We start from the raw sequence: 20704 nt of genomic DNA, 5'->3' as shown, positions 1-20704 counted from the left end.
TTGCTTTCTTTTTAAATGACCAAATTAGAAGGGTTATCATCTGTACATGATTTGTTAAAAATTCAAGGCCATTTAAGAATAATTTATTTCTTAAAGATTAGTATCATATACTTTGCTTCACATAGCAGTGTGATAATTTTTGGATGATTGGCCGTTTGATATTTTGTTTTTTCATGTTATTTTTTTTAAATTTATTTATATATTCAAAAGGCAAAGTTACAGAGACAGGAGAGACTGAGAGAAAAAGAGAGAGAGAGAGAGAGAGAGATCTTTCATTTGCTAATTCACTCCCCAAATGGCCACAGTGGCCTGCACTGGGCCTCTGAAGCCAAGAGCAAGGAGCTGCTTCTGGTTCTCCCACATGGGTTCAGGGGCCCAAGCACTTGGGCCATTCCCTGCTGCTTTCCCAGATTCATTAGCAAGGAGCTAGATTGGAAATGGAGCATCCAGGACTCAAACTGATGGGATGCCAGCACTGCAGATAGCGGCTCAATCTGCTATACCACAGTGCCATCCCTTGATATTTTATTCTTATGGATCTTTTGTGCCCCTGCATCTGTTTTAAGCACAGTCAAGAAAATGTGATAATCAATTCAAAATTTCTAGTTATTGTTAGCTATACATGTATATAAATAAATACTCCCAAATTCCAAATGAGAACAACATTGGACATTAAGAAAAAAAAATAACTGTCAGGTATGAAAAGACATATTTCTCATAAAAATTCATTGATTTTGAGTTACTCCAAATTTGTTTAACATATCCTAACTTAACATAGTAGCTTGGTGATTCATCTGTATGGACTACCATTTTGGAGCAGAAAAAAAGAATCTGTGGATCTCTTTAGTTATCTACAAGATAGCACATTTAATTATACCATTGCCCAGCAGGGAAAAGTTCATGGTACTTCTTCTTGGCTTATAGCTCTGGGGTTAAATACTCAACAGAATCATTATCAAATCTGAATCATTATTTAGCCAGAAGTTTTATATCTCAAAGAAGAAAAGCAATTAGATGCTGATTAGAGAATTTAGCTGTGACTACCTGGACACACCACAGGCAAGATATTTTATTTTACTCTATTCCCAAATCCATGAATAATGTAGTATTAGTTGCACTTCCTACATCATTCCCATTCTGAATTTGGAACCTGACTACCATTTGAAAAGTATTTTCTCTTTTCCTTTTTTAGCATTTTATTGCAGAGAGGAATGCCCATGTGCTCCTGGAAGCTGTGTAGATACGTGCAAATAATTAGTCCTCATTTTGACCAAACAACCTTTTTAACAGCTAAATGACACTTCTTAAAGAATAAATAAATGCTTTAAGTGTTGATAGTTCTGCTCAGAGAAACGAGTTCCCCTCCACAGTCACTTTACCAGGCAAATCATCTCTAGATATTTGCTTCCCTCTTAACTTTTCTTGCTTTTGCACTTAAGCTCTGCATTATTCAGCTTAGTTAACATGTAGAGCAGGAAGCTGTTTCTTAACTTTTGCCCCTCTTTTTCGAAGGTAATTTGATATATATTAACTGGGATTCTGCACTTTTTACTCTTTCTGATCTGTTTAAAAATTCTTTAAATGTTTTTAAAGCTGATATTCTTGTAAAGTCCATCATACTAATATGGAAGAGATTACATAGTGATGAGGATATACATCCTTTTTCATTCTCTCAATTTTCCCTTCTTTTTATTTCCCTAGATTAAGCAAAGTGAATTGGAAATTAACTAGTAAAAAAAAGGTGATTTAAATATGTACAATATAGTAATTATGTAACAACAGTTTTTTGGGGAGAAATTATACCTAGTTAAGTAGATACAGAGTACTAATTATTATTTATAGCCTTTATTGTTATATACCTGCAAGTGACAAAAGATTGTTTCATTTAACTTTGAACAGCTAGTAATTATAAAATATAATGCCAACTGTCAGAAAAACCATTAACTTATATACACCTAATCTTTGAAATTGAATTACAGTATTACAATTCTTCTATGCTTCTTGCTATATGCATTTTAAAAGTATTAAATAAAATACTAACCATTAAAAGTTTCCTTTTTCATCTTCTTTTCTAAGTGTTTATTTAAAACAAATGACTTGGAGTTTATAATACAAATATATAACTATAATCTTTTTTACAGTGCCAGTGCTATTTAGCTGTAACTTATTGGTAAACATGCTAAAAATTAAAGATTTTTACACTTTTATTCAATGCCAAGAAAAAGCAGACATTGAGCAAAAAAATGTGTGATTTTTGATGGTTTAGAATCAGTATTCTATCATTCAAATATATGTAGGGAAAGAATACACAGGATAGTAGAGCAATAATAGTGATAACAGCAGAAAAATGTGAGGGTATTCCAAAAGTCCATGGAAAAATGGAATTAAAAGATAAGTATGGGGCCAGTGTTGTGGCACACTGGGTTAAGCCACTGCCTGCAATGCTGGCATCCCATATGGGCACCAGTTTCCATCTTCAAATCCAGCTCCCTGCTAATGTACCTGGAAAAGCAGCTGAAAATGGCCCAAATCTTCAGGCCACTGTACCCACATGAGAGACCAGGAAAAATCTCCTGGCTCCCAGTTTTGGCCTGGTACAGCTCCAGCCATTGAGGGCATTTTGGGAGTGAACCAGTGAATAGAAGATTCTCTCTCTCTCTCTCTCTCTCTCTCTCTCTCTGTCTCTGTCTCTCTGTACCTCTGCCTAATCTGCCCATTGCTTTTTCATATTCATGAATTTTTTGTAAGCACTCTGTAAGCATAGATTCAAATATATTTTACTCCAACACAAACATTTTATTTCCATTATCACTGAACTTTTAAAAGTCTGCTCAAATATAAAAGATTTCTGTGTAGATAATGTTATGCTAAAGCACTTACTTGCATTTTCTTAATTAATCCTCAGAACAATCCACTGTTATACAGCCAGTTGGCAAATAACATAGCATAAACTTACATCAGACTTCTGTTGCTCAGATCCCAGTGTGTTTACCACTCTTGATTCATCAATTCCTTTAAACAACCACAAGGTGAATGTAAAGATGTGTACAGTACATGGTTACTTGATTTTTGTGTTCCAAGATACAAGTATGAAAAGAATATAAACGTACTGAAAGGCACCACTACCTTTACTTTACTATCATTTAATATACATAGCTTTTCCCCATTCCCACTGGTTATACCTCAGTTTCATTGGTTGCAACCATATATCCTCAAATAAACTAAAAATCTACATATTATTCAATTACTTGTTTAACTTAGGGAGTTAAATTGGAAGTATAGTCTAAATTTCATTTGTGTTGATTTTCTTTTAAGAAATATGTAGTCTGCTTTCCTTCCAAATTGTGATTAATATGGCTTATGTAATCTTTTTGATGCGCCGTTTACCAGAAAAAAATATCCAAATCCTACTCCATTTTGTTGTTCTTAGAATGTTTATTTCCACTTCTCGTATCCAATTCACTAAGGAGTGTTTTAGCATCTCCTGTTCTCGCTTCAACCCAGCCCCGTGTGGTTTCCAAAGATGGCTTTTCTTTCCGTGGAATGACAGTGACCCAAAGCCTGATAATTGAGCACTCTTCCTACCATGTGGAATTTAAAATAAACCTATCACCATGAAGACAAAACTTTTCTGTAGCTGTATTTGGCTTCAGTAATGGTAGAAGTTTGAGGCTTTTTAAGAACACAGTAATTTTGACTTGGCCACAAAAAAATCAAGGACCAACTGAGGTACAGCTGTAAGAGAAAACACCAAGGAAAAGCAGTCTGAGTACCAAGTCACATCTCAGTGTTGTTCTGGCTCTAGGACCTCTCCCCTGGTGCCCTCAACATGCTTTTTAAGTTTTCACCTTTTTAATCTGTCCAAGCTAAAATCATTTCCCTTATGTCAGGCTAAGACTTCAGCAGTTCCCACTATATCTGACATCTTTCCAACTGTCTTCAATGTATACACGCATGTTTTGCTGCTTCAATTCAGCTTAAAGATGATTTTCTTCAAAATTACAACATGAGTTCATAATACATGGATGTGCTACTGTTTGAGAAGATGTACATTATAGTCATCAAGAGCACAGTAGACGTAGACTCTTGGGGAACTCAGTTAACTTCTTTGTGTGTTAGTTTCCTCATATGGAAAAGGGGGACAATATAAAATGGAGGTATATATAAAGACCTAAGACTAGTACCTGAGATATTCTTGAATTCAGCAGTTCTTGAAAGTACAAAGGAACATACTTTTATAGAATTTATATATAAATATCTTACTCTAGTACCTGAAATATTCCTGAATGCATCTTGAATTCAAAATCTATTGAATGAAGGAACATGATTTTAGAGATTTTGGAAACTTCATGCCTGTTTTATGCAGCAAATCTCTCATTTTTCTCTCCGCATTTAAATTTTACTGAGTTTCCTATGTCCTGCCACAACAAATCCCAATGCCACTAGTTTTTTACTTATTTGCAAAATAGAGAAGGCTGACAAAGTATAAAGCAGAAATTGCCAGCTTTTTCCACTTGAAGAGTTGCTGAGGTATTCAGTACAATATGATGGTTATTGCAGTTCACATACATTTTAAGTGTGTCATTTATAGGAAAACTCCCAGAATATATGTTTGGAGATGATTCCCATTGTTACAATATTTGCAGTTTTATCTCTTTTTTTGCTTGTGATAAAATTTATTCATTTGAATTATAAAAAACTGACCAATACACAAAGACTTGTAAAAATCCTTTCCAACCAGTCTTCTTTGCCTAAGAGCTGCAGAATAGCCAATGAAGCTAATTCATTGCACACAAGGGAAAATCTGTTTACACCATGAAACCTGTTTTCCTATGTGATGCCCAATGCTGGCACAGTCAAAACTGAAAACATTGGCAAAAACAAAAACACACACACAAAGACTTAAATAAAGAGCATGTATGGCAGATGGTGGAGATGAATAGTTGATCGTCACTGTCTGCTAGTCTGACTGTACTGACTTCGAATTGTTGCAGTACCATAATTTCTCCATGATTATCTGTGAAATTATGTTGACTGTTAAGCTCTGATTCATGCTTTTCTTAAATCATCTGTGGGAGAGATGACAGTCTAATTGCACTCCTGAATTTTTTACACTATGAGTTTGTTAAGCAAGACATATTTTACTAAAGAAAAAGCCCAAATGTATGTAATTTGACATTGTGGCAGATTAATACTTAGGCATTAGACCAGCATTACAATTAGACAGCTTAAATGTGTCCTACATCTTAATGTCTATATGACTTTAAGAAGTCACATTAAGTTCTCCAAGAAAAGGTCTGTTGCCATTTCTCTGATTGAAATAAATCAAAGTCTATCAGAGGATTTAAGTGAAGCACGAGAATGCTCATCACAATTGCACCTAATTCTAGAAAATTGAAATCTAGAGAATTAATTGTAAATTCAGAATATCTCAAGATGAGAAACTGTATTTACAGTAGACTTCCTGAAGTGGTTATTGAGAATGTGAGTAACTCTTATTCCTTGAGTTATCTGATTTCTTTTTCAATTATGATGAAACTTCAGGCTCTGAAGTAAAATTTTAAATGACAACAAAAATGCAATTTACAATTCATATGACTTTGTATGCATATTAAAATTACATTAAACTGTACCAAATATCATATAACAATAAATAGGTTACTCATAAATTGCCTAGGATATACAGATTTTTCACATGATGTTTTAAACTACAGAAGTGTTCAAGTCTTTTCAGTGTAATATACGGTAAGAAATTCTTTGTAGATAGGAATCAACTACATACATATAAGAGGTAGACATCCGTAAAAAGGTATAAAATCTTCACAAAACAATGGGAACTTCACATAAAACTCCTTAAATGAATGCAACCATTAACTCACAGATCATGATGCTCAGTTTGAAAATCACTGCCCTAAATTGCACATGATCTCTTTCATTTAAAATATGTCAGTCTAGGAGAAGTTTGAGTCTTGGCTCTGCTCCCTATTCAGCTTTCTGCTAATGGTGCATCTTGGGATGTGGCAGGTAATGGCCTAAGAAGCCAAGTCGCTGCCACCCACAGGGTAGAAGAGAGTGAGTTTCTAGCTCCTGGCTTCAGACTGGTCCAGCCTCAGTTGTAGTGGGATTTTGGGGAGTAAATTGCAGATGGGAAATTCCCATTCCATGGTGTGCATTAGAAAGAAACTGAAGTCAGGATCTGAGGCTGGGCATTGAACTCAGGAGCCTTGATGTGGGATGCTGGTGTCTTAATTCGCATCTTAACTGTAGGCCAAAAAATGCCTAACCCTCCCCAATGAACTTTTGCTTAGAATGCCCCTACTGCTTCCACTGATAACCCTACCGCCTAGACTACATATGGCAATTGTATTTTGTACTGTAAAATACATCCCTGTCTTACTCCTTCCAATCACTTATCTCATTCTATTAGAAAGCAAGTCTCAGCTATAGTGATTATAGGACTAAGGATGTGGTGAACATAATGTGGTGGAAAACTTCATTCAGGTAAGCACGTACCAAATGAAAAAGCAAATGCCTCTTCACTTCTGCAGCTTGGATGATGACATTGCACTTATGATTGACATATGTCTTGATAATAGTTTACCTTTAGCCATCAGCAAAGTAGACACAATTGTCAGCAGTGCCATATAGTCTGTTTCCCTACCATGTCATCCATTCACCCGTTCAGCAAGCACTTACTGTATATGTGACTGGCATGGTATTAGAATCTAGGGTAGATGGTTAAAAATTTTAGTCCTATCTTGCCCAAAAGGAGTCATACTTTACAGAAAAAGGCCCATGAATAGATGGCAGACCCCAGTGCATTATACTAAGTGCTATGGTACAGAAAGATCTAGGATGGAAACTGGAGAGCCAAGAGAAACCAATTTTAGACAAGCTGATCAGAAGAAATCTCAAAGGAGACACACGGGAGGTGGATTTTGAAAGATTCATGAGAGCTAAGTGAATAAAAAGGCAAAGAATAGGAGAAAAATCATTTTAATATGAAGATGTTGAGGGGGCCGGCACCGTGGCTACTTGGTTAATCCTCTGCCTGCAGTGCCGGCATACCATATGGGTGCAGGATTCTAGTCCCAGTTGCTCCTCTTCCAGTCCAGCTCTCTGCTGTGGCTCAGGAAGGCAGTGGAGGATGGCCCAGGTGCTTGGACCCCTGCACCCACACGGGAGACCAGGAAGAAACACCTGTCTCCTGGCTTCAGATTGGTGTAGCTCCGGCTGTAGTGGCCATTTGAGGGGTGAACCAATGGAAGGAAGATCTTTCCCTCTGTCTCTCTCACTGTCTATAACTACCTGTCAAAAAAAATATGAAGATGTTGAACAACATGAGGCATTCTAGAAATGACAACTACATTCCATTTGTCAAAATGTCAAATAGCAGCATGGACAAATAGGATAGAGATGAGGATTAAGAAGTAGGCAGGATCCATCCAGATCCAGCAGGACATTGTGCACTGATATAAGGAGTTTATGGAAAAGGATTTTAAGCCAGGAAAAAACTTGTCAATCTACTGACTGAACTTAAAATAATCCTAAAGTTGCTTTTCATTACAAATACTTTCTTGCTAATCCCTGTGAGAGAAACAAGTAAAAAACAAGTGACAAGCAAGCAATAAACATCAGGAAGTCACAGAAGTACTGTAAATCTTACAAAGCACTCTGGTACCTGGATATGTTTCTTTAATCTTATGTCAAATTCTCTTTGTCTTGTTGGGAAGACATGGTGCCCACACTTAGAATGGTGTAAAGCTATTCCTCTGGTAATAACACCAGGAGCAGCTATCACTGAGGGGTGGAGGAAAGGTGTTATCATCCAGAAAATTGAGTTGTTTACATTTTACTGGACAAAAGCAAACAGGACTGTTTTTGTTGATCATATACAAATAACACGGACAATTAGGTACTAGAGTGAAGTGGAAATTTCAGAAGTGCAAAATAAAAGTTCTTGAGTAGATACTTTAAACATAGATGTCCAGGACATGAAAATCAAGGTTTTTCATCTCAATTTCCTTTAATGTATGAAATACAAGTAGAAAGGATAAAATGCATCAATTCCATGCTGTTCCAGCTCTGAACAGAGAAAGCATGTGGATATGTACTGTTTTCCTATTTCAGCTGTAAAATGTTACTACAAACTTAGGAACATAAACAATAAAAATTTATTCTCTTTACATCCTATATGTCAAAAGGCTGACATGAATCTCATATGACTAAAATAAATTCTCAGCGTGGCAGCACTCTTTTCTGGAGATGCAGGAGGGGATTATTTCCTTGCACTTTCTAGTTCATAAAGCCTGCCCACATTCCTTGGTCTGCAGCCCCTTCATCTTCAAAGCTAACTGTGTCAAGCTGAATTTTTTTCACATAACTTCACTCTGATACTGCCTTTTCTTCTGCCTCCTGCTTTCAAAGCTCTGGTGATTACAAATTGGCAAATTTTGGCAATGCAGAATAATCTCCCTGTTTTAAGTTCAATGAATTAGCAGCATTAATGCCATCTGGAACCCTAATTCCCCATTGCCATGTTACCTAACATGTTCTCAGTTTCCAGATATTAGGATGTGTATTTGGAAAGGGCCTGTTTGATCTCTACCACAGAGAGGCTATGAGAACAAAGGCACAGACCAAGTGGCTTCTGTAACATACCAGCCAGCACTGGAATTACTTCTGAATACAGTTGGGAAGGTGTCATGCAAACTCGAGGAGATCCACAGCTTGTTTCTCCATCCATCATAGGCTCCAGTGAGATTCAGCAGTGAGATTTTGCCACTCTCCAAAGCAACAGGAAGTAAATAAAGGAAAACATTTCAATGAGCAGCAAAAATCAATGAAGCAAACTGATCCAGTGATGCTACATTGATTCCTTCCCTTTTAGCTGCTCATTCAGTTTTGTTTGCTGGTCACCATTGATCATTTCTTTTCTTTTCCCTTTATTTAACTGCTTTGCATTCCTGAGTTCTTCAACACTCTTTTGGTTTTAATCATGATTGCCAGTGTAGTTTCCACTGATAACTCATTGACCAGAGTAAAGAGTCAGCATTCCACCTCTCAAGCAGCACTTCAGAGCTCAATGTCTGCTTGCAGCTGTCCTCAAAGGTCACAGTCAACAAAATTTATAAATTCTTGGGGTGTTTAACTTCAGACACTTAAATAATTTAACCTCAAATGTTAATGCAGTTGAACCTAAATTATTTTTTCTACTTCTAAATATATGTTTCATTATTTGTTCAAATCTGTCAGTGAATAATTTATTTACAACATACTTGTGTAATTTTTGCTTTTTGAGGATTGCTGTTGAGCTATTAAATATTTCTTAACCTTTGATTCTTATGCAAAGGAAAAAAATGTCTAAGTGTAAAAATGTACCTTCCTTCTCCCATAAACAAGAATGCTGGAAACACACTCAGCGTCTAATTCAGGGATCTTAAACCCTACTGAAGACTTTTTATAAGTTTTAGAATAAGGGGGAGAGAGAGAGAGATTGATTTACTGGTTCACTGCTAGGTGCCCACAATGACTGAGGCTGAACTTAAGTTAACCCAAGAGTCAGGAATACAAATACATAGATGCCAGAAACCCAAATACTTGCACCATCGCTGCTGCCTTCCAAGGAAGCTGGAGACAGAAGCCTGAACCAGGTATCAAATCCAAGTACTGCATTGTGGAATGGGGACGTCTTCAGCAGAGGCTTGACCAATAGGCTAAATACCCCCACCCCCAACTGAAATTTATGCTGAATTTGTGGATACATATCTGCATAAAATTTTGCGGATACATATAATGGTGGGGAGGAAATACTTCTAGTTTTCAAAAGATTATTAAAGCCTCTGAATCCTGAAGAAAATAATTTCTAATATTAGAAATCCCAAAAGACTAGAAGGAAAATCATGAAATCTATCATTATTTACAATGGACAAATAAATACGAATGGTCAAGAATGGTGTCTGTTCTTAGTGACGTAATCATGACTAACATGTGAAGCAAACGTCATCAGCCCCTCTCTGAGTTTTGTAAATGCCCTTGATTGTTATCAGAGCCTCCTCTCATTTCCAGCACTTCCTTTCCTTCCACTCTGCTCCATCAGAGGAGAGGCTCTGCTGCCTCTAATTGTGCAAGGGTGAAGAGGGGAATCAAAGAGAAACCACATCTCAGATGTGCATAAATTGATCACTCTCAAGCAGTCACCATCCATTTTTCTGCTGCAGTGCAGTTTTCATGTGCCAACCAGCAGATTCATGTTTGAGTTGAATCAGCAAGACTGTTTGAGATGTGGCATGCACAGTTTCCACTGTATGTGATAATGCTGCATTCAGAATGACAGTGGTCTAAGCCTTAGGGCAGTAAATGCTTCTTGAGATACATTCAAGTGCTTTTTAACTGAGTTTTGCCTAAGGTGTAGGGGAAAGTTGCTGATGCTTTCAAACATGTTTAAACATTTTAATATTGTCTTGACATGTCAGCCCAAACTAAAGCACTCCTAGGAATAAGACAATGAAATTCTGTAATTAAAGGGCCAGGACTTCCAGTTTTAAATGGTAGCTCTCTCCTTGAACTTCTCAATTAAATGTGCTTACAACACTGAAACTATTCTTTTGAAGGGTTGTACTTGCAAGTAATATTGGTCATTTTGTTATCCATGATGAGCATACAGAAAAGAAGTAGAATGTATTATTCCCAGATCTCAAAATATTTAGAATAATTTGTTTATTGCAAATAATATAATAACATTGATCATTTTTGTGATCTTACTGCATCAATAAACAAACATAATTCAGTAGTTTCAAACAACAAGATTTAGCACGTCTCACATTTCTGCAGATTAGCTACATGGTTCTTCTGCTATTTTTACCAGTCTCACTCATTGGGGAGCACACACCAGGACAGTTGGATGGGTGTGGGCATTGCTGCGAATGCTGGTCTACTTCTCAAGTGATGTTTCATCTTCAAACAAGCTAGATCAGCCTTTCTCTCAGGATGGCCATCTCAGTTCCCAGGGCAGAAGCAAAAGCTGTTGGCCTCTAGAGAGCTCTGCTGCAAATAGCACAGTTATCACTTGCGCCACATTCTAGTTGTCAGTGCTATCCCAGCTTCAAGGGCTAGAAAACAGAATCCACCTCTTGACAGTAGGAGCAGTAATATCTCCTTCCAGAGTCCTATGTAAAGGGAGATTAGTGGAGTTTCTGGTGTTCTTTTGCATTTTAAAACAGTGTGGCCACATCGTGAAACTTGCCAGACTCATGCTGAATGACTTTTTTGTCTTATTATTTTTGATGAATGAACGGTGCACTGGATTGTAGGTATTTGCTCTGCTTTTGTTGTCTTACCAGGATTTACAACTTTGCAGCCTTGCGTTCATCTCTTTTTAATACTAGATGCATCATCAAAACAGTGTTCCTGTTTATGTTGCCCATGCAGAGAAAGCAAGATACCATGCCAGTGACCCAATGTTTTAGGGGAAAATTTCAGGTGCAATGATTAACCATTAGAATGATCTGTTTAGGTTATAGAAATAAGTCCAAATAATAGTTCCTCTGTCTTTGAAGTTTGAACAACAGTGACACATACTGAATAAATGTTCTGGGCAAACTCTTAAAGAAGTGTGGGGGAGGGGCTGGTATACAGAATTTTGTGGCCAGTGTATTTTCCTAAATAGATGGTAGCTCTGGTGTACTGCAGAATCTATTAACATAAATCCAATAGCATTACTAGAAAAATAAAATATAAAAGCAGATATATATTGATAGATTATAGCCACTGGATATAACAGTGACTATAACCTACAAGTTACTGAAAACTTTGAGTGCATCAGGGACCTTATTAAGGCCTGTATATGCACTGACTCATCTTACAAAGAATGAGGAGTAGGTATTTTTTATAAATCTCACATTGGTATTGGTCAGTTTTTCATGTTTATGTCAAAGTACCTGAGGCGCTGCTTTATAAGGAAAGTGTTTTATTTAACTCACGACTCTGCAGGCAGGAAGTCTAAGTAGCATGAGGCAGATTGTGGTGAGGGCGCGTTTTGGCTGCATCCCTTCATGGTGGAAGACACAGAGGATACATGGGGCTGTACTCTTAGTAATCTAATCTAACCCACTTGCTTCCCAAAGGCCCACAGCTACACACTATCATCAGATTAAGTTTCCATTCTCATCATACCATTGACTAATGACTTTGGAGCTTATCATTTCACAAATTGAGGGGATATTGTACTTAGATTGTACCAAGGAACTTGCAACTCTGAGAAGCCTTCCTAAATTCCCCAAACAGGCAAAAGGCAGGGATTTTTCAGTCATTTATATAAAAAAATCCAAGTCCAACTCAGAGTGCATTTTTAGGTTTCTGTCCCCTCACCCCTAAGTTTTATTTGCTATGGTAATAATTTTCTGTGTAAATAATTTGAACTAATATTTATTTTATGATTTCTTCTCAGATCTATTTTATAAGGAAAATAATAATAAACCACTTAATCATTTGACTTAACAGAAGATATTTTCATTCAGACTAGTAATGGCAATTAAAAATAGTAAAGGCAATGTAAAAATAATTGTTGAAAAGTAGTTTCCAGTTATTCATTTTATTATATTGATGTCTACATAAACATTTTAATTTTTAAAAAATTTTTGAGTGATAAAGAGGGACAGGCAGGCAGAGATTGTCCATCTGTTGTTTCAGTCCCTAAATGCCCACAGTGTTCACAGTTGAGCCACCCTGAAACCAGGATCCAGGAATTTAATCCTGATCTCCCACTGGGTGGCATGGACAGAAGTACTCAAGTCATTACCTGCTACTTAGGTGTACATTAGAACAAAGACAGAAGAGAGTGGAGCAATGAGTTGTATTTAGGCATCCTGACTGAAATCTTAACCAGTAGGCCAAATGTCTATCTTTCATTGTTCTTGTTCATTCTTTTTGTAAAACCAAATTCCACCAGAATTTAAATGTTCATCTAGGAAAAAAAAAAAGTCTGAGTACATCAGGAAACTGAGAAGTATAAAAAGGAAAACAAATTCTTTTTAAAAATAAAAGGAAAATGCTTCTGCTTTTATTTTCCTTGAAAAAAGAAGAAATATCACAATTTTTCATGTGCAGAATTTTGCCAAATGTTAAGAATATACTAGTGCTTGATTTTGAAGGACAAATTGGAGGAATGGTGTGAATATCTGAGAAGTCTATCCATTCACTAACAATCCCTTTCTCTCCTATGATCAGGAAATTAAGTATATAAATTGTCAATTAAACAAATAAGATGACACATACAGCATTAGGTATCTGAGCTTTAACAGCAGTAAGGAAAACTCATTTGTAATGTTTAAAAACTAAATGCTGGGGCTGGGGTTGTGGCATAGCAGGTAGGGCCGCCGTCTGCAGTGCCGGCATCCCATATGGGCACTGGTTCGAGCCCTGGCTGCTTCACTTCTTATCCAGCTCTCTGCTGTGTTCTGGGAAATCAGTAAAAGAAGGCCCAAGTCCTTGGGCCCTTGCACCCATTTGGGAGACCTGGAAGAGGCCCCTGGCTCCTGGTTTTGGATCGGTGCAGCTCCAGCCAATTGGAGAGTAAACCAGTGCATGGAAGATTTCTCTCTACTTCTCCTTCTCTCTCTGTTTAACTCTGACTTTAAAATAAATAAATAAATCTTTAAAACAAAATAAACTAACTGCCACATTTTCCTACCTTCCTTTGGTAATTGGTGAGATCCATTTATCTTCAGCTCAAGCCATGGCCTTGGAATGGGGTAAATGTGAAGGATTCCAGCAGAATGCACACCCAGCAAGCCTTCAATCTGTGCAGGTGTAGGGCTGTTTGTAAGTCTTAATGAGACCTGTCATAATGATGCCTCTAATGGTTTCTGAATTCTGTAAGAAGACCTCTGAAAACTTGAATGCCTCTGAAAATCTGGATTTGTTATTTCTGATGATTCCTTATATTATCTGTCACTTCTTGTTGAGGTCATTGAGACAACATCAAGCAGCATCTGCCCACCATCCAACCTTCTACAAAAAGATTTTTGTTTAGAGAGAGATCCTGATTTCTTAAATTAATGATTTTCACTACTTTTGGAAATGCATTGTTTTAAGGTGGTTTTACCACTCTCTATTAAGAGTAAAAGCATAGTATCTACTTTTTGTATTGTTCAGTTATTTTTTTCCCTCTTTCTCTGGGAACTATAGCTTTTTCTTATGGCTATGCATAGCAGTAATTGACCTGTGAATAACACAGCTGTTTAAGAGGCAATTTATGTAATAGAAACATCTAAAGTGAGAAGCAAAACACTTAGTCTTTGACCTCCACTCTCCTACAGATTGGACCCACTCACTGCTTCTATTCTCCTTGCTGCTCAGTTGTGGCAATGAGTGAAAGGAATGAGCTATGGTGACATACTCTCCATGTTATAAATTGTTCTGAGATTGTTTGCTCTTATGATGCTTAAAATTGGGTACTTTTGAGAGGAAATTAAGTTTATATCTAAGAAAAGACTGATCTTCTAAAATGGCACAATGATTTTATTAAATAGCATAACTAGATACTAACGGGAACTCTGGGGTGGATGTCCAGTTGAGCAGTTCAGATGCCCTTATCCCACATCAGAATGCTTGGGTTTGATTTCAAGCTCCGCCTACTCATTTCAGCTTCTTGGCCAAGGAACTGGTTGCTTCTACCCACATCAGAGATCTGAATGGCATTTTCAGCTCTTGCTTTGGCCCTTGCTGGGGCCATTGTAGATATTTCAGAATAAACCAGCAGATGGGCGCTCTCTCTCTCTCTGTGTATGTCTCTCTCTGGATAAAAAAAGAAAGAAAACAGAACATAACAGAAAAATCCTGCAAATAATGTTAAGGAAGAGCATCCAGTGAATACCATGTCTTCTGTCAGACTTCTCAAAGTTTGATACTATTGAGTGGGGCAGAAAACACAAAATGAAAAGCCTCTAAAGAACAGGCTTTATTGTAGAAAATGTTTATAGAGAATACAAGTACAATTCCATATAGCACATTTAATGATTGTATTGTTTACACAATACCAACAAGACTTGTGATTAGCTGTTTTCTACCTTCATTGAGGTCAAAATAAAGCAGTACTAAACCGAAGCACAAAATAATGTTCACGGATGTCAGAAAACATCATGCAGTGAAAGGCTGGGAGAGTACTAGTTGTGGAAGATCTGCCTCTGTAGTCCTACCCAAAAAGGGCAAAAGCAGACATTTGCTGCAGCAATTCACATGGAGACAGATGGCCAGCCTGGCTTTTGTACCACCTCCCTCCCTGGACAACCCATTGATCCATTAGCCCATGAGTGGGTTAACCAGGCTGAGAAGGCAGAGCCCCCATGACAGGTCACCTCCCAAAGTCCCTCCTCCAGATTCCGTGGGGACTAGTGCTGAAGCCACAGTAAGGCTCTCAGTCCCTCTGCCTCTCTTGTTAGGAAGCCCTTTTTCACCCTCCCCTTCCTCTCTTGCTCTGATGGAAGTGTGAGGTGTTGAGAGCAGGCGTAACTTTCTCTTGCCTCCCTTAGCACCATTAGAAAGTAGAAGATCTCCATTAAGTAAACTTTTTGAACAAATACTTGAAATGTTAAACAAAACTCCTCTTGCAAGGAGGCTGATAATGAGCTGGGGTTCGGGGAGTTTATGGTGAAAGGACACGCGTGCAGTTACCATCCTAGCCACGTTTTTAAGAGGACAGTCTGGTAGAATTAAGTGCATTTACTTTCTGTACTATCATCAGTGCCCTGCATTCACAAAACTCTCTTCGTCTTGCAAAACAGAAAGTCTGTGCTCCTAACCAGCAACTCCGCATTCTCCCCTTGCCTCGGCCCCTGGCGACCACCACCTGCTTTCTGGAGCCCTGAATTTGACTGCTCTAGGTACCTCGCATAAGTGGGACCTTATCTGTCGTTTTGTGACTGGCTTATTTCAGTTAGCACAGTCTCCTCAAGGTTCATCCGTGTCGTAGCATGTGCCAGGATTTCCTTCCTTCTTAACACCAAGTGATATTGCACTGTGTTTATAGCCACACGTTGTTTAGCCATTCCCTCCCGAGAACAACTCCCTCCCGAGTTGTTCCTGCCTTCCAGCTACTGTGAATAATGTTGCGTGTGCACACTGTGCACGTCTCTGAGTCCTTGCTTTCTTTTCTGCATAGACCTAGAAGCGGAGTTGCTGTCTCACGTGGGAATCCTAGGTGTAATTTTGTTGAGGAACTGCCATACAGTTTTCCATAGTGACTATGCCATTTTACATTTCCACCAGCAGTGTGCGAGGCTTCCCACCTCTCCACGTCCACACTAGCACTTCTTGCTCTCTGGGGTGTTTTTAGGTGGTGGTGTATTGGTAATAGCCACCCAATGTGAGGCACTATCTCATTGTGGTTTTGCTTTCTTTCCACTTTCTCATAATTAGTGATGTTGAGCATTTTCTCATGTGCTTGTTGGCCACTTGTATTTCTTTGGAGAAATGCCTATCCAAATCTTTTGCCCATTGTAAAAATTGGGTTCTTTGGGTTTTTGTGTTCTTGAGCTATGGAAGTTCTTTCATAGTCTTGGATTTGAATCCCTAAAAACTGCTTTTAATTTTTTAAAATGTATTTATTTATTTGAAAGGCAGAGTGATATATATAAATACAGAGAGACCTTCTATCTGCTGGTTCACTTACCAAATGGCTGCACCAGCCTGGACTGGGCCAGGAACCAGGAACTGCATCCAGGTTTCCCATATAGGTGGCAGTGGCCCAAGCACTCAAGCCATCTGCTGCTGCCTTCCCAGGTGTGTTAGAGCAGGGAACTGGATCAGAAACTGAGCAGCTGGGACTCAAATCCATTCTCAGATGAGATGCTGGCATGGCAAGTGGCCGCTTACCCTGCTACACAAAGCAAAGCTCATGATTCTGAACTCTACTGGTACACTGTCTGGGGTCAGTGCTGCTCTCACCAGCACTGTCCACCCACACCTCAAATGCCAGTCAGTGACTGTCTCAAACCTGTTCTCCAACCAGAGCAGAAAATAGATAGAACTGACTACAAGATGTCTGTATGCCTGACTGTGAAGCAGCACCCTCTTCTACCCAGTTCCCAGGGAATTAAGCTTCTATCCCCAACACCCAGGAGAGCTGGTTTCCTGGTGGAGTCTGGGCTGGGAGTCCCAGGTAGGGAAGGCAGGTCCAGCAGTGACCCCCCTACTGCCCCCAGAGCTCAGCTTGTGCCCACCCCAGGCCCAGCTGGGACACACCCTCGTTTACCTCATCTCAGAAAAGCAATTTAGGGGCCAGCGCTGTGGCGCAGTGAGTTAAGGCCCCGGCCTACAGTGCCGGCATGCCATGCGTTCACCAGTTCAAGTCTTGGCTGTTCTTCTTCCGATCCAGCTCTCTGCTATGGCCTGGGAAAGCAGTGGAAGATGGCCCAAGTCCTTGGGCCCCCGCACCCACACGGAAGACCCGGAAGAAGCTCCTGGCTCCTGGCTCCTGGCTTCAGATCAGCTCAGCTCTGGCTGTTGAGGTCATTTGCGGAGTGAGCCAGCCCATGGAAGAACTCTCTCTCTGGACCTACCTCTCTCTGTAACTTTGTCTTTCAAATAAATAATTATTTAAAAAAATTTATTTTCAACAAAATATTTCTCCCATTCTCTATTTTAGATTACTTGGGATAATAACTAACATGTATAAAGTTGTCACATGCCAGACATGTTTTTAAGATTTTTAAATTTATTTTAATTTGTATTTGAATGAGACAGATGAGATCATCTGTCCACAAATTCACCCCCCAATGCCTGCACAGCCAGACTGCAGCCGGGAGCCTGGAACTTTACCTGGGTCTCCCATGCAGCTGGCAGTTCCCAAATACTTGAACCACCTCCTGCAGCCTCCCAGGGTGCAAAATAGCAGGAAGCAGAGCTGGGACCTGAACCCAAGTGGGATGTGGGTGTTCTGAGCAGCACCCTAAACTACTTTTTCACCAAATGCCCACCCCTTGCCAGACACATTTATATGGGTTAATAGTTTATATTTACACACTTTGGGGCCATGTGCTGCCCTTACCCCCAGTTTCTAGATGAGGAAATCAAAGCACACAATTACTTCGATCCTCATCTGGGCCCAGATGAATTTGAGCTTAGCAGTCTGCCCCCAGAGACTGGACTCAGCCTGGTGCTGTGGAGCGTGGCTCCTTCCGCTCTCCCCAGGGCAGTGAATTCCCGACAAATGCATTGCTTGGGGCTGGCAGTTCTAAGTTGTAGTTCAAAAGGCTTTGATCCCTATCTCTTTAAAAAAAAATTACTTATTTGAAAGAACCCTAGAGAGATCATCCACCCTCTAGATCCCTCTCCAGATGGCCGCAATGGTCAGGCTTGAGCCAAGCCAAAACCAGCAGCTGGGAGCTTCATCTGGGTCTTCCACATAGGTTTCAGGGACCCAAGCACTTGGGCCATTGTCCGCTGCTTTGCCAAGCCACTAACAGGGAGCTGCATCAGAAGTGGAGCAGCTATAGGATGCTAGCATTGCAGGCAGTGGCTTAACCCACCATGCTACAACCTCGGCTCCCATTGAAGGATTTTGAGTCAAGGAACAGCTTTCCCTGAGTTTCCCTTTTTGAAGACACCTCCTGGCTGCTCTGCAAAGAGTCAAAGCGTGGAGACCAGGTAAGGACAGCCTAGTGCATGATGACAGCTTGAACTGGGCTGGTGGCTGGAGATACAGGTGGAGAGGATTTGAAAGCTGTTTGCAAGTCGATGGGGGTGGTGCACCTGGAGCTGAGAGAGGCAAGCACTGAGAGGTGGGGAAGGCTGGGGACAGAGGGAAGCAGTGGCCACTCACATCACTGGGCACGCGCAGGAGGGAGGACGGAGGCCAGAGTCCTCGGGAAGAAGGAGAGAGCTCTTCTCTGCCGTGCCAGAACCAGACCAGTGGACGGTAACTGGAGAAAGGCGTCAGACTCCGAGGTTTGTCTTGCACATGGTGGAGGCTTTTAAGTGGGGCGATACTGGAGCATAGTGTTACTGACAATGACCCAGCAGAGAGAGAAAGTGACGGTTTTAGGAAAAAAACGAAGGCTGCACTCTGGAGAGGGTGCCAGGCTCGCCCCGTGGCTAAGCAGAAAGTGGTAGTCCATAAGATGCTCCTTGTTGCACAAGGGAGAGATGGAAAATGCAGATTAGATGTGGGTGGATCTGAGGTAGCCAGGGTGGAAAGATCAGGGCAGTTCTGTCTGAATAGTTCTAGTTTTTCTGTTCCGTATTAGATGAGAAACGTGAAGGCTCAGAGATCCGTTAACTTGCCTGAGGTCACGTGCACTGGAAGGGGCTGAGCTGGATCTTCTGATTCCAGGCCTTTCCTCACCTGGGTCACCTTCTCTGCTGTTCCTTCCCCTCCGCAGTGTGGTGCCCGTGAATAATAATCTGTGCAACCCGCAGTGCGATGAACCTCTCCGCCGTGGGCTTCACTGTTTGCACTTGTTGGTGCTGCCACAGACGGCAGTGAACGCCACAGGCCCTGAAATGTTCTTTCTCTGTTTCCATCCATAACCCCAGCTGCTGTTTCCTTTCATGGCACCATAATCTGAAGAGAAACCTGCTATGCTCTCCTCAGTTGCTGGGGCAGAGCAGGTGGATGGAGGGTGGAAGGTTCTAGCGGCATCTTCACCGGTGAGGGCTGTGTCAGGCCCAGGGTCTCCCTCCCATTCACCAGCCTCGGGAGCCCTATTCATTTATCCTGGAAAGTGGCTGCAGGAGTGCAATGTGGCTGAAGTGTGGCTGGGGAGGTTTCCTAAGGTTCTTTCATTTTTTTTCTTAATTATTTGAGAGGCAGAGAGAGCTCCTATCTACTGGTGCATCACAGGCACCGCCTTGGGATGGAAAGATTGGCCATGGCTTCCGTAGACTATGACTTGGCATTCCCCCTGGGGAGTTCCCCATGAGCTGGATCCTGCCCTGGCTGTGGCTTCCCCTGTCTGCTCTTCTCCGTGGCCAGCCTCCTGCCCCCACTTTTCTGTTGTCCTAGGATGAGCTTTGCAGATCCCCTCCTCCCAGGGCACTCTCATGACCTGGGCAGCACTGCGTTGACCTGGCAGCACTCTGCGTGACTTGGGCAGCACTGTGTGTGACCTTGCAGTGGAGGGAAAATGCTGGTTCATGGGAGGCCTCCCACAGGTTGTGAGTGCTGGCTGAGTTTTGCAGGCTACCTAGACATGACCCAGAAAAGGAAAGGAAGTGCTGTGTTTAACTTCTGAGAGGTAGAAATGAGCCTCATGCGTTTAGGGAATGGGATAAGCAAAGCGCAGAGCTTTCAGTGAGACAGGAGCTCCAAGGAGAGACAGGAAGTCAGTCATGGAGAGCCTATGTCTCCCGTAATTAAGTCTCTGGCCTACACCTTAGGCCACAGCCATTCCCTTCCATTAAATGCCGATGCTGTTTTTAACACAGCCATGCATAAGGGAGCCTAAGGCAGCTGACTTTCCTCTCACCTGTATTAGCTGGACACTGTTGTCTGCTCTAGAGTTGTTTCAAAATAATAAAGTGCAGGGACACAGTTTGTGGGCCTGAGTCTGGTGTTTCGATGGGTGCTGACTAGCAAACTGGGGCACAGATACAGGGACACGGCTCTCAGCTAGAGCTGGCTGCGTTTTTAGGAAAAAAGTATAAAGTCCAATGCCTAGGTACAGAGATAGTACAATAGCAAGAGAGAGAAGTTCAACACAGCGTG

General features: G+C 40.5%; 1 long non-coding RNA gene across 1 annotated transcript; it reads right to left on the bottom strand.

Moving 5' to 3' along the window:
- Positions 1-6980: 6980 nt before the first annotated feature.
- LOC149127800 (uncharacterized) lies at positions 6981-10646 on the bottom strand. Its single transcript, XR_016229022.1, has 2 exons — positions 8662-10646; positions 6981-7308 (listed from the first exon to the last, which is right to left on the bottom strand). It is a non-coding gene; the product is annotated as an uncharacterized LOC149127800 (long non-coding RNA).
- Between the last annotated feature and the right edge of the window lie 10058 nt (positions 10647-20704).

This window comes from Oryctolagus cuniculus, chromosome 2 (assembly GCF_051225735.1).
Source record: "Oryctolagus cuniculus isolate XC-2025 breed Fujian yellow rabbit chromosome 2, ASM5122573v1, whole genome shotgun sequence".
Taxonomy (NCBI): domain Eukaryota; kingdom Metazoa; phylum Chordata; class Mammalia; order Lagomorpha; family Leporidae; genus Oryctolagus; species Oryctolagus cuniculus.
Note: the sequence above shows the minus strand (reverse complement) of the source record. Positions and strands in the feature narration are given on the sequence as shown.